This window comes from Triticum aestivum, chromosome 7D (genome assembly GCF_018294505.1).
Source record: "Triticum aestivum cultivar Chinese Spring chromosome 7D, IWGSC CS RefSeq v2.1, whole genome shotgun sequence".
Classification (NCBI taxonomy): Eukaryota; Viridiplantae; Streptophyta; class Magnoliopsida; order Poales; family Poaceae; genus Triticum; species Triticum aestivum.
In genome coordinates, this window is record NC_057814.1 from 11,029,669 (window position 1) to 11,044,034 (window position 14,366).

At 41.2% G+C, this 14,366-nt stretch overlaps 1 non-coding gene across 1 annotated transcript; it reads left to right on the forward strand.

Moving 5' to 3' along the window:
• Positions 1-1,256: 1,256 nt before the first annotated feature.
• On the forward strand, positions 1,257-1,328 carry TRNAG-UCC (transfer RNA glycine (anticodon UCC)). The gene has a single exon. It is a non-coding gene; the product is annotated as a tRNA-Gly (tRNA).
• Positions 1,329-14,366: the final 13,038 nt, after the last annotated feature.

The following is a 14,366-nucleotide window of genomic DNA, read 5'->3' on the forward strand; positions in this document are numbered from 1 at the left end:
AGCCCCTTGGATGGGCTGTGACCTCCCTGTAGAAGGTGAAGCAACGTTGAAGACCTGCTTGCCGGGGATGTGCGTCCAAAGACCACAAAGTGGGCCTCCAGCTAAGGAGCAGTAGATGTAGTATGATAAAATCTCCAGCTCAAGTGAAAAGAACCGTTGCCCATCCATGGAAGAAGAAAGAGTATGCAACGATTCCAAAGAAACTTGTTATGTCAGATTCATAGAAACCAAAAGTGAAGCACAAGATCTGCACGAAAAGATTTTTGTGTCTCCATAGATCGGATGGGGATAAACTAGTACTAGGAGATTAAGGGAAAGGGAAAAGGGCAACAATCTAGTAAGATCCCAGGCACAACCCTTCGTCGACGGCTTGGCACCACCATGGTGCCAAGAATCAAAAGGGCAGAAAAAGGCTGGGAAATCACTAGGTGGGAAGGGAGGTTATTTAGCAGGGCATCTCTAGGACGAATCGAGCCAAAGTCGTCGACGAGAAAGGCCACGACAAAGAACAAGCCGAGGACGACCAAGAGAGGAGCTCGACGGTGCCTCCACCCCGTCGAGTAACAGCCGAAATCTAGCCACGTCGGAAGCAAACATAGTAAGAAAGGAACCTACAACTAATGCACAGGACAGGAGTGCCCCCCTCTCACCTCACCAGCCGGCGAGGCCGCCAGATCTAGTGGAGAGAGGGGTCCTCCCCTATTCTTTTCCTCTGTGTAGTTGACCACCATAGATAAAATGAACGTTCTACTAAAAGAAGAAGATAAAATGAACGTTACCATAGTTCCTAGAGTGAATTCAAAGTAAGAGTGGGAAACATCTTACGACACTGTTTGGTTCGTCGAAAAACTTGCGGCTTCCGATTTCATCGGTTTGCAAAACAGTAGCTAGCGTTTGTCTCGCCGTCGACGTTTTCCATAACAGCGTTTTCCGATACAGCGATTCATAAAATCAAAACCGCCCGATCGGAGGTGATTAGAAAATCATGATTTGACCGCATGAACCAAACAAAGAACGTATTGTGAAAATTAATCGGAAGCAGCTTATCCCGTTACGGCAAACCGAATGCGTTACCTGGGTCGAACCAAACGCGTTGTTAGTAGATGAGGGCATCAATTAGTTATCAGTTTTTGCCAAGTTTGTCGATGTACATTCTGTGAGAGCAAGCCCAAAAATGTTAGCGGACTCATGCTAGGTAGTGTGAAAACAGCAACTTCCCTGATAAATAAAAGTTCATCTAAATTATTGTCACCAGTGCGTCTGTAGTCCAACGGTTAGGATAATTGCCTTCCAAGCAATAGATCCGGGTTCGACCCCCGGCAGACGCAATTTTTTCCTAAGGTGCTGCCACTTACTTGTTCCATGATATTGACTTTTTATTATACACGGAAAGTTTTGAAGCGGACGCTCTGATTTTTTCTATCTATACTTTTAAGGATGCTAGATAATTGTCCATGTGTCATGATTTTCTTTGTTTTTACATCATTGGTTGATGTAGATCCGTCATCTGATACATCCAACTGATCATTACAACTACAGGAACACAAACATCACAGACATCTCTGAAAACTTTAATGAAAGGAGTCCAGAACCCACCGTAAAAAAATACTCTCTCTGTTTACTAATATAAGATGTTTTGTATATTTTAATATGGGATACATGAAGACTGAAATAAGCCAACAAATACACTAAATGCGTCTATATACATCTAACTCAGAAAAATGTTAGAACATCTTATAATAGTGAATGGAGGAAGTCCTATATTTTCATTTTACAAGGCAAGGTACGTAGATATGTAGAGTCATGATGTCACAGTTTAACCAAGCTTTGCTGGCCAGGAGTCATCAGGTCACGTTTAACCAAGCTTTGCTGGCCAGGCAAGCTTGGCGCTTGTTAACCTTCCCTGATAGCTTATGTGCTCGGCTACTTAAAGCGAAGTACTACCCAAATGAAAGATTGGAGGAAACCCGTCTCCTACGTGGCAAGGTATTTGTCATAGACTGGAACCGTTAAAAAACAGGCATAGTATGGAGGATTGCAAATGGCCAGAATACTCGAATCTGGAGAGACCACTGGTTGGTGCGTGAACCTACTTGGTGGCCTAATTACACACAAAAAGAAGCTTAGCCATAGTTTGGAAGGCCCGCATTCCCCCTAAGATAAAATTTTTCTTGTGGCAAGCCTTCCGAGGCCGGCTGCCCTCGGCTGATCAGATTCGTAAGAGAAACGGGCCGGGCTCCTAGTTTTGTGCTCTTTGTGGTGACGTGGAAGATTCGGATCATATCTTTTTTCACTGTCACTTGGCTAAGCTTATTTGGAGTTGTGTGCGGGACTGGCTTCATGTGTCTTGAGCCCCTGCCTCCTTTGCCGAGTTGCGCAGCCTAGCATCCAACCTTTCCGGTGTTTATAGACGGATCTTTTGGGTCGGCTTGGGGGCTTTATGCTGGTCTCCGTGGACTACTAGGAACAAATTTACTATCGAGCACGTGTTTCCGGCTAAACCGGCTGACTGCTTATTTAAATCGTGTGCTTTCCTGCAGCAGTGGAAATCATTGACTAAGGCCGACGACCAAGAGGCGCTATCTATGCTGATCGACAAAATCCGGACTACGGCGTCTCAGTTATGCAGACAACAGCATGATGCTTGAGGGATTCTTTTGGGCCTGAGTATTTAGCTTAGTTGGTTCCTTTTATTCCGGCCTGCGTGCCGTGTACTGACGTGGGAGCCATGTACCATGACTTTATCCTAGTTGTCTTGCCCAGCGTTGGGGCTTGGGTGTGTTTGATACGTTTCGGTGTTGCTGTTGCTACCTGCCTTATGGCTTTATTTATAAAGTCGGGCGTATGCCTTTCCTCTAAAAAAAAAGAAGGTGTCGTTTCAAGTGGGTCTCAGAACTGCTCGATCATAATGGCGTATGGGACCACACAATGCTTCAACAGTTTTTCTTACCAGTGGATATATGTGAGATTATTAAGATCGGGACATCACCAAGGATGGGTGAAGATTTCATTGCTTGGGCACCTGAAAAGTCGGGAGTATTTTCTGTCAAAAGTGCATACCGGCTAGCTTCGGATGAACAACAAAATTTATTGGGATCTCGGAATTTCTTCAGGATGAAAACTCAAGATCGTTGATCGGGCGACGACAACGCTTGTGCATTGTTTCCTTCTTGGAGGCGTCGCTTATGGAGAAGGTTTATTGCGGTCCAAGTGTTGTCTTGGTGTGTTGCTGTTGCGAGTGTTTCATCACTGCGACGGGGTCTTTGTTTTATATTTCTCCTTTTTTTAAAAAAATTTGTGCTTGGCTGTGTGCATCCTGAATGTCTTTCGACATCTCGTTGGTGCAGAGGCTGAGCGTAATTGGTATCTTTGCGATATTAATATATTCCCCTTTTAAGAAAGAAGATGAGTTTAGACACAATATGCATCCGGATGGATGGAGTAGCCTAAAATAAAGTGCATTGGGACTGCGCTCCTGGAGATCATTAAGGATCCAAGATTCCATGTATACGTAGTGCTTGTCTCGCTGAATTATATGAGCAAAGATCTCGAGATTAAAGAACGTATATCTCGTGCGGCTGCAAATCTTTGCATTCCCATTTAAAATATATCCCAGTCTCTCGCTATTTATAAACTTGCAGTCCTTGTACGTCTCACACATTTGGATTCCAACTATTTCTCCGTTTCTTTCTACTAGGGCTCCAACTATTTCTTACCGGAACCTTACACGCGACTAGAACTGAGTTTGTCCAGCAAGAGATTTGCCAATATGAGAGGGAGCAGCCCAGTGCAGGGGACGATGATATACTTCATCGGATGCCTTGTCGCGTGTGCACAGTGTAAGTACTACTTTATGCATCATCGCCGTCATTAGCATGTCGTGTTAATTTCTTGCAATTAACTTTTCGGAACATACATAACATATAGAGTACGTCTGAGGTACTGCATACTGATGTTAAATATAATATGTAGGTGGTCTCGATAATAAGCAAATGGTGGTCAACCAAGATGGTCATGCGGCGAACACAAGTAGCAACGCTACCATCGTCAAGTCGACGTCTGCAGGCGAGAGCAAGGTAACCTTGCAATTTTGCATCCGCCGTTTCTTTTGTCATTTGTCAGATGGGTACCATGGTACGTGCTACTGCTGCCAGCTTAATGGTGACCGGTGTTTTACGAGGCGGAGTCAGTGCCTAGACCACTGCCCTATCTGCGACCCTGAATGCCCACCTTCATTGGGGCCTAAGGGATAGAATTCCATATGCTCGATTAATTTGTTCGTCTGTAATAAAAGGCGCCTTATTTGGTTTGGGCAATTGGGTTTCAACCAAACATTGGAGGGTATCCCGCATGTTTCTGTGGAGATTCAGCAAGGCAGAATTTGATGATAGGAATCCCCAGTAATTTGTTGTCTTGCATATTTAAAATGATAAAATCCTTTGGCCGTAGTGCTTTGGCATGGTCTACCCTTGACAGCCGCAATCCCGCCTTTAATTTAGGGCAATTCCCAATCAATGGTGCCACGTCCTGTTAATTTCTTCCCTCGCGCCCTCATGACAGCCGCAATCCCGCCCTTTGATTATGGTGATTCCCGGCCCGTCAATTGTGTCATGTCTTCCTCGATAATTCTGAGATTAAATGCTCGATCGGTTAATTTCTTCCTCACCCACAAAAATATATATATTTCTTCCACCTCTTTTCTATTTCAATTTTTCGTAATTTTTGAAGGACCCGGACTTTGCATCTGATCCGAACGACTCAGTAGCCGCTTGATCAACATCGTGCACACGCGCTGCCGCCCGATTATTTTTCTTCTCCCGCGGCGACTCTTCATCGACGTTCCACCACATTGCTTGCCACAGCCCCCAGGAGCCCAGGAGCACCCTCTCTGAATCACACGCTTCGTCACCGGTGCCCACCAATGAGCAGCTCCTCCGCCGCCTGTCCCTCCCCTCCCTCTTCCCATCTCATACGTCTGTCTCATCTGTCGCTGCAGCTCAAGGAAGATCCAACTCGGTCACCGTGGATAATGGAGCCGAGCTCGACCCAAACCACCGCCGCGCTGCCGGAGCTTCCCACCACCGGATCCGACTCAGTCACCGTGGATAATGGATAACTCACTTACAAACATTGTGGTAACTTTTTGACCCGACAAACAAGTTGTTGAAAAACATATCCTAGTTATTTTTGTGTAAAATAGCATGGTAATACAACATAGCTTAATATTTTGACATAGGGAAAAAGTTGTTGAAACCCATCGCCGGAGACTTTTTGTGTAAATAACATGGTAATATTCGCACCATAGATTTGATAACTTGCGTATGAACACCATGCTAACTTTGACCCCGGGGGTAGTTGATTTTTTAACTGATAAGCCCGATAAATTCTATGTAAATCTCTACTCCTAGTGTCTCAGTACGTAAGTCGTTCGTTCGTTCCCACCGTCCCATCGATCTCCCCACCAGGCGATCCCTCCCCCCACCGATTTTTTCCTCCCACCGAAAACCGAGGCCGGTTTTCATTCATGCATCACAAGAACCAAGCCAAATTTTCCATCCCCTTCCATATAAAACAACAAACCTTCCACCTTTCCCTTTCATTTACGACAAAGATCAAATCAAATCATATGGAATCATCCTTCCCTTCCAGTCAGGAGAAGCTTCCATAAACAATAGTTTAATCAAATATTTTATATGGATACCAGAAATGGCCATCGGGTATTTCCGTGGGGTTGAACCCGATCAGATTGAAATCATAGGTCATACGGTCTGTAGCATGCTGTAGAAGCGAATTGCTTGGTTGTTGTACGCAATCGCTTCCATCTTTGTTCCCTAATATTTCTTATGAATCATAACAATAATGAGGAAACAAAACTGTTTATCAAACATGTATTTTAAAAATGTGAGCTATAAAAATGTGGGCTATCAAGTAGTGATGATTAATGACTTACAAGCTGATCGAGTAGTATGCATTGAAGGTACAAGTTCCCATGTCATTCTCCTTGATTTGAGCCTTCCACAGGACCCTAGCATGAATGATCCAGCAATTTTGATATATATGCTCCATTTGGACACGATGAAAAGTCAAGTTCCTGTGCGTAGAATAAAAAGAACGGATGAGGTAAATTGCTGAGCGGTGATGGCAAACGGCCGTACAATGTGATTATTCTATCTTGCCTGTTCATCGGAGGGATGATGGGTTGACTGACGATAGGAACCGGCGGCGATGCCATCACCCTCTTAGAGGTGATCGATCCATATGAGTTTACCATGGTCGTGGAGGAGATGGCTTTTCCTCTGTAGAAAGATGGAGACAAAAATGGTGCTGCAGAAAGATGGAGACAAAGATGGTGCTGCGGGGCTTTTTTATAAGCATAGTGGGCGGCAGGAAAATGAAAAATGGTTAAGAAAATTTGCTTTTGGGCGGGCGGCGGGAAAATGAAAAATGAAAATGGTCAATAACCGGATCTTTAATATTCGGCAACCTATTGAAAATTGTGTATTTATCAAGGAAACAAACACTTCAAAATCGGTCTGTGATCAACCCAGCTGATTTGTGATTTGTGATTCACAATATATTTAATTAATGCAAATTTGTGATTTATGATCACTTGCCTTATCAAAACGTAACTGATTTCTCACATGCGTATACAATCTCAAATTCTTTCCGTAATATATTAATTAGGGGAAATTGACTTTCTTCTTCGAGAATATTTTTAACCTTACTGATATTCTCATTAAGTTATTTTCCTTTTTCCCATTTATATTATGTGCATGTCTCGAACGACCAATTATTTAATAAGGCTAGCTTGGTTCGAGACGTGCAGAAAGTAATCTATCCGTAATGATTTCTGTTGGCTCACTTTAAAAAAAAACTGACCGTGTCTGTTTTTGTAAGTACTGCGGCAAAACTTCAGTATGATATATACCACAGTAACTTAAACAACAATATTTTTTTAAACCAAACACTTGAAAGTATGCAGTACTAAGGCTACGCTTGGCAGCAAAGAATTTTTTGAAGTTTTCGGAGAATACAATAGTTTTTCTAGAGACCCGTAGTTTTAAATACTTTGACGTGTTTGGTGTCCAAAAAGACTGAAGTTTTATAAACCGTAGTATTTCCATAACTGTGACGTTGTATCGAAAAAAAGAGGTCCAACCTCTTCTTTTTCTAAAGAGAACACGAGAGAACGTCGTGGAGAGAGCTGCTTGCTACCTCCGATGTGTGAAAAAAAAATATGTCTGAAAAATAATAATATGTTATATGTCTATCTTGGAACAATACCATGTATATTTTTGCTATCTAAATAGTTTGCGAGTAAGCACTTGTATCGCTGCTGCCATTGCTAAAACATGACATTGGGCTGAGAACAAACATGCAACTTAAGACAATCTTCTGTTCTTCTCAACGTGTAGTGATAAAAGAAAATGACAATAGCATGTTTGCTGGGATAAATAAAAGAAAACTGAAAATCACATTGTCATCGAGCATAAATAAGAGACAACAAGCAAATTAATAACCCTTCAGTATTTGACTCCGAACGATTACATTGGCTAATGCTCTTAAGGAGCAATGAAACGACTAACATACTAAGATATATAAATAACACTGTAGACCTCCTCATGCTTGGTCCTTTGAAGGTGGTGGTGGCTTCTTGTCGCATGCTTGGATATGCTTCATGACCATCTCCGTCAACTGATTTATTTGGTTAATCAAAGTTTGCACCAACATGCTAGTATGCTGTTGTGCCTGCAGAATCTCATATATAGTTGCTGATACCCCAACCGTCTTTTCTCTCTGCATTTGACCCCGTGTCATGCTGCATATCCTAGCCTGAGGGGACATGTGCACGAGGGATGTTTTGCACCTCACGACGTCGGATTAGGTTATCAAAGTGGTTTGTGGAAAGCATGGATGGGAATTGAATAGGCAGGTTATGACTATGCATCTTCAGTTTCTTACACTTTGGTGCGGATCCCTCACCAACATAACGATCTCGATGCGTTTCTTCCTCATCTTCCAGTTGACCAAGATCATCAGGGTGAAGCTGCATCGTTTCTTCCTGATCTTGATGGTTATCCCTCACTTTGGTGCTTAATTTGACCTGTCGTCATCCAACAGTTCCTCTGGCTTCAGCATCGATGGGGCTGAGGATAACCATCAAGATCAGGAAGAAACGACGCAGCTTCACCCTGATGATCTTGGTCAACTGGAAGATGAGGAAGAACCGCACCGAGATCGTTATGTTGGTGAGGGATCCGCACCAAAGTGTAAGAAACTAAAGATGCATAGTCATAACTTGCTTATTCAATTCCCATCCATGCTTTTCACAAACCACTTTGATAACCTAATCCGATGTCGTGAGGTGCAAAACATCCCTCGTGCACATGTACCCTCAGACTGGGATATCCAGCGTGACACGGGGTCAAATGCAGAGAGGAAAGACGGTTGGGGTACCAGCAACTATGAGATTCTGCAGGCACAACAACATACTAGCATGTTGGTGCAGACTTTGATTAACCAAATAAATCAGTTGACGGAGATGGTCGTGAAGCATATCCAAGCATGCGACAAGAAGCCACCACCACCTTCAAAGGACCAAGCATGAGGAGGTCTACAGTGTTATTTATATATCTTAGTATGTTAGTTGTTTCATTGCTCCTTAAGAGCATTTGTCAATGTAATCGTTCGGAGTCAAATAATGAAGGGTTATTAATTTGCTTGTTGTCTCTTATTTTTGCTCGATGACAATGTGATTTTTAGTTTTCTTTTATTTATCCCAGCAAACATGCTATTATCATTTTCTTTTATCACTACACGTTGAGAAGAACAGAAGATTGTCTTAAGTTGCATGTTTGTTCTCAGCCCCATGCCATGTTTTAGCAATGGCAGCAGCGATACAAGTGCTTACTCGCAAACTATTTAGATAGCAAAAATAGACATGGTACTGTTCCAAGATAGACATATAACATATTATTATTTTCCAGACATATTTTTTTCAGACATGGTAGGTAGCAAGCAGCTCTCTCCACGACGTTCTCTCGCGTTCTCTTTAGAAAAAGAAGAGGTTGGACCTCTTTTTTTAGATACAACGAAAATGTCACAGTTTTGGAAATACTACGGTTTATAGAACTTCAGTCTTTTTGGACACCAAACACATCAAAGTATTTAAAACTGTGGGTCTCTAGAAAAACTAGAGTATTCTCCGAAAACTTCAAAAAATTCTTTGCTGCCAAGCGTAGCCTTAGTACTGCATACTTTCAAGTGTTTGGCTTAAAAAAATATTGTTGTCTAAGTTACTGTGGTATATATCATACTGAAGTTTTGCCGCAGTACTTACAAAAACGGACGCGGTCAGTTTTTTTTAAAGTGAACCAACAAAAAAATCATTACGGATAGATTACTTTCTGCACGTCTCGAACCAAGCTAGCCTCGTTAAATAATTGGTCGTTCGAGGTGTGCACATAATATAAATGGGAAAAAGGAAAATAATTTAATGAGAATATCAATAAGGTTAAAAATATCTTGAAAGAAGAAAGTAAATTTCCCTAATTAATATATTACGACAAGAATTTGAGATTGTATACGCATGTGATAAATCAGTTACGTTTTGATAAGGCAAGTGATCATAAATCACAAATTTGCATTAATTAAATATATTGTGAATCACAAATCAGCTGGGTTGATCACAGACCGATTTTGAGGTGTCTGTTTCCTTGATAAATACACAATTGTCAATAGGTTGCCGAATATTAAAGATCCGATTATTGACCATTTTTCATTTTTCATTTTCCCGCCGCCTGCCCAAAAACAAATTTTCTTAACTATTTTTCCTTTTCCCGCCGCCCACTATGCTAGTAAAAAAGCCCCACAGCACCATCTCTGTCTCCATCTTTCTGCAGCACCATTTTTGTCTCCATCTTTCTACAGAGGAAAAGCCATGTCCTCCACGACCATGGTAAACTCATACGGATCGATCACCTCTAAGAAGGTGATGGCATCGCCGCCGGTTCCTATCGTTAGTCAACCCATCATCCCTCCGATGAACAGGCAAGATAGAATAATCACATTGTACGAATGTTTGCCATCACCGCTCAGTAATTTACCTCATCCGTTCTTTCTATTCTACGCATAGAAATTTGACTTTTCATCATGTCCAAATGGAGCATATATATCAAAATTGTTGGATCATTCATGCTAGGGTCCTATGAAGGCTCAAATCAAGGAGAATGGCATGGGAAACTTGTACCTTCAGTGCATACTACTCGACAGCATGTAAGTCATTAATCATCACTACTTGATAGCCCGCACTTTTATAGCCCACATTTTTTAAATACATGTTTGATAATCAGTTTTGTTTCCTCATTATTGTTATGATTCATAAAAAAATATTAGGGAACAAAGATGGAAGCGATTGCGTACAACAATCAAGCAATTCGATTGAACAACATGCTACAGACCGGTATGACCTATGATTTCAATCTCGTCGGGTTAAACCCCATGGAAATACCCGATGGCCATTTCTGGTACCTAGCCATGGACTTTGTCGTCACACTACATGTTAGGACCGAGGTTATGATGTCGGCGCAACGGATAACGTCGACAATTTGCCCCCGTGCTTCCCACGGTTTGAAGTCATATTCTCGCTACAGGACAAAAGCATCACTGGTGCATAATCCTTAACTTTGGTCTTGCATTTTACTCCGTACAACTCAGTGCCTCATTGTGATTATATTTTTGCTGATGTGGTTCCTATTCTTGCCTATGTTGGTAGGATACAATATCAGTGGGATTTAATATATAAACGCCACGTCCCTTACCTCGAGATTGGTCTCATGAACTTTTGGTAAGCATCATTTACAATTTGCACGTTTCCATATGCTTTTTTTGTAGTTTTATTGCTGCAAGCATATACTAACATTTGTATTTGGTTGTAGACGGCAGATAATTTTCTTACGTGTACGTGAAGAGCACGTTGGTCATCACTTCTACCATTTGCAATGCACTGATAATCTGTTCGAGAAGCTTGTTGTTACTTACATACAGGTAAACCAGAGGCAGCAATGCTTGCAAACTATGAGGGAGAGCACATTCTTCTTCTCTCTCTAACATTAATGATGATGATCATCATCTACAAGGTAGGGGCTGCGTTCTATTTTAAATTTGTTGTCAATGTATTTTTTCCTGTAATACTATGTCACTAAAACACTGATTTTTATCGTAGATATCCAAGAAGCCAGCCTCATGACACTTGATGAAACACGTGCATACATCAAGGATATTGTTCAAGCTAGGAACAATGGATGCTAGAATATCTGTGTACACAAGTGCATAGTTTGTCTTAGATATACAAATGTATGAACGCTTTGCATGCAACATTTCGTTGCCAATTGTCACATTTTGAAGCGTCTTACATATACAAATGTATGAACACTTATGTCTTGTTGGTTTAATAATATGTCATATTCAATAAAAAATCTATTTAAAACTGTCGTCACATTTCGTCGCCATATACTGTGAAGTCCTGAACTATATATTTGATGATCAAACTGTCAAAAATGGACTTCAAATGGTAACATGTCTACTATCATTCTCTCTACACGTATGAATCTCTTTTAGTGTAGGTTCAAATATATTTAATATACAGTGTAGCGCAAAAAGGAAAAGACGTTGACCTTGACAGATGTCATCGCATGCTATCAGGAATTATGGCATTCCAAAGAAAATATAATTAATTTTGTACACGGAATCAAGAACTGCCATATGCATCAGCCAGATGATCGTGTTGAGTAGGACAAAAATAGAGAAAAAAAACGTTGTGTTTCTTTCTATATCTCGGACGCCCGTGTTTGACATAGATTAGGAAATATATGTGGTGTTTCTTTCTATATCTCTGGAGGTAAAGTTTGGAAAGGAGACATAGATTAGGAAATATATAATCCGGCGTCGATTCATTTGCCTGGTGGAGCATGCAACCAAAATAAAATTATGGCATATTATCCTATGATTTTTGTTATGGAAACTTGTAATTATGGAAGGATATGGGGCACCTTCCGAGTACATGCCCTACGATTCCTCCCGGCCCTCATCTTATACTCAATATTTCCTTTTCTGTTGTATTCACAAAATAAGTGGGCTGAAATATAACGGGATTGGGAAGATATTATCTAATACTGGGAGAAAGATCTGATCCGTCCACAATTGAAAATAATTTCTACAAGGAAATGAATAATGGCTTTAATTAAACGACGTTCATCATTTGGAAGGCAATATTAACTCTCCAAAAAATTAGATGTCACAAGAACAAAATTATCAACTCCATTTGCGTCCTATTTACCACCCACCCAAGTTCACAAATATCCCATCAACAATTTCCGATCAAGAACGAATTTTCTATCCCATGGAGGCAATCATTGGGAACGCTGCGCACGCACCCCAAGAGGGTGCGCCCGCGCCCCAGGAGGATGTTCCCGCACCCTAGGAGGATGTGCCTGCGCCCATGGATCTTCTGCCCCTACCAATGCATGCCGTGGAAGATAAACTCCAATACATATTTGACTTTATCATTGGCGTTCGAGACGAAGATACATTAAAGTAAGTTTTCTTATTATACATTCTTTTGCTATATACAAATCATGTTGGAACACTCTGGTACACAGAAAACTAAGATAGCTAGACTGGCAATCCTAAAACATTCATATGTACATGTATACTTTTTTAGTTGAATCCTTGTACACGAACAATGTCATGCAAAGGCCATGAATTCAGGTTCTAGATTTGATACGTGTAGATACATCTAGGTGAGGACAATCTGACCTCGTGCAATGTCATGCAATCTAACCATGAATTCGGTTTATAGGTTAGTATTGCTTGGTCTCGTCCAAATTGTAGAGAGAAAGTTAAACTAGAAGAGAACCATTGATATTTGCAGCCAGTACTAAGGATTTAATCTATATTGATAGATGTCTTTTGCTAAATGTTGTTGTGCATTTTTTTTGTGCAGCTCAATACGGATAAGAAGCGCATGGTCGTACCAGATCGAAATCAGCCTCCGAATGATCCAGGACACCCTTTTTTTCATAAAAAACTTCATCCCGAATGCTTCAACCTTGTTGTTCGTAAGCTTGCGAGCGCTAAAGTAGAGTGGACCGCAGGCACCAACTGGGTTGGAAGCAAAGATTATTTCGACTTGCAGTTTCATGCTCAGTCACAGGCCCTGAGGTACTCCTGGATGACGCAAGGAGAGCGCATCACGGCGCTGATTAACTATGCTGTGGTCCAGCCTCTTCCTAAATATGATGTGTTCAACTTTATAATTGTAAGAGACGCTCATTCTTAAAGTTGATTTTACTTATTATAATAGCAATTGACATGTGTCAACCTGCCACAGTATCTACTACCGTTGACTCTATCGGATTCCTCATACGGGTTACTTGTAGTCAACCGGCTGAGGAGGAGGGTTGTCATGATGGATCCATCCTTCAACACGTTTGATCCTGAAGAGAGCACTCATAACATATTGATGAGGAAGGAAATCACATTGCTGAAGGAAGAATTCAGCAATGTGTTGGAGATTAGGATCCCTGATTGGAATACCCAAATCATGGATTGGGAACAAGATACCATGTCCTGTGCTGCTCGTCGGTAATCTACTAAATTGATCGCATACATAAGATGCAGACCATTATAATGTTTAATATTTATTTTTTGTGTCGCAGCAAACACTCTGGCTTCTTTGTCCTACAGGAGATGGCCCACCAGATTGGTCGTTTGCGTAGCATGGGCTGGATGAACACTAGCGTAAGTACATATATGATGAGTTGATGTGTGCTAATTATTATCCAACCAGTTTATTAAATGATTGAGTTTTTGCACCTTTCCTAGGATCCAATACAGCTCAGACACCAACTGACGGTCCAGATGCTAATGGTGAAAGACAATGAAGCCGCTGGAAACATCCCGCAAGAGATTAGAGCGGCCTTGAGGGTTTCAGCTTTGTTAGGGATCGAATTGATAATTATCTATTTTTGATATAAATAATTAGATAATAACTTTATGGGGTCTTCTATATACGTACGTTTAAATTTTTATGATGTTTTGGTATTATTAAACTATTCAAACTTTATGGTGTTTTGGTATTATTGAAGTTTGGTTTTACTACCATATTGTTGGATTATTAATTGATTTTGTTGCAACGTCATCAACGAATCATTCGTTTGTCTGCCATGAATGAGCAGTGAGCCCCAGTTGAGAAGATGTACGGGGCTAATAGGGTTTGACGCAAGATGAGATGAGTCGCCAGGGTTTAATGTTTTTCCTAAATTAGGCAAATGCATGTGCGTGCACCGGATATTTACATCGTTTGG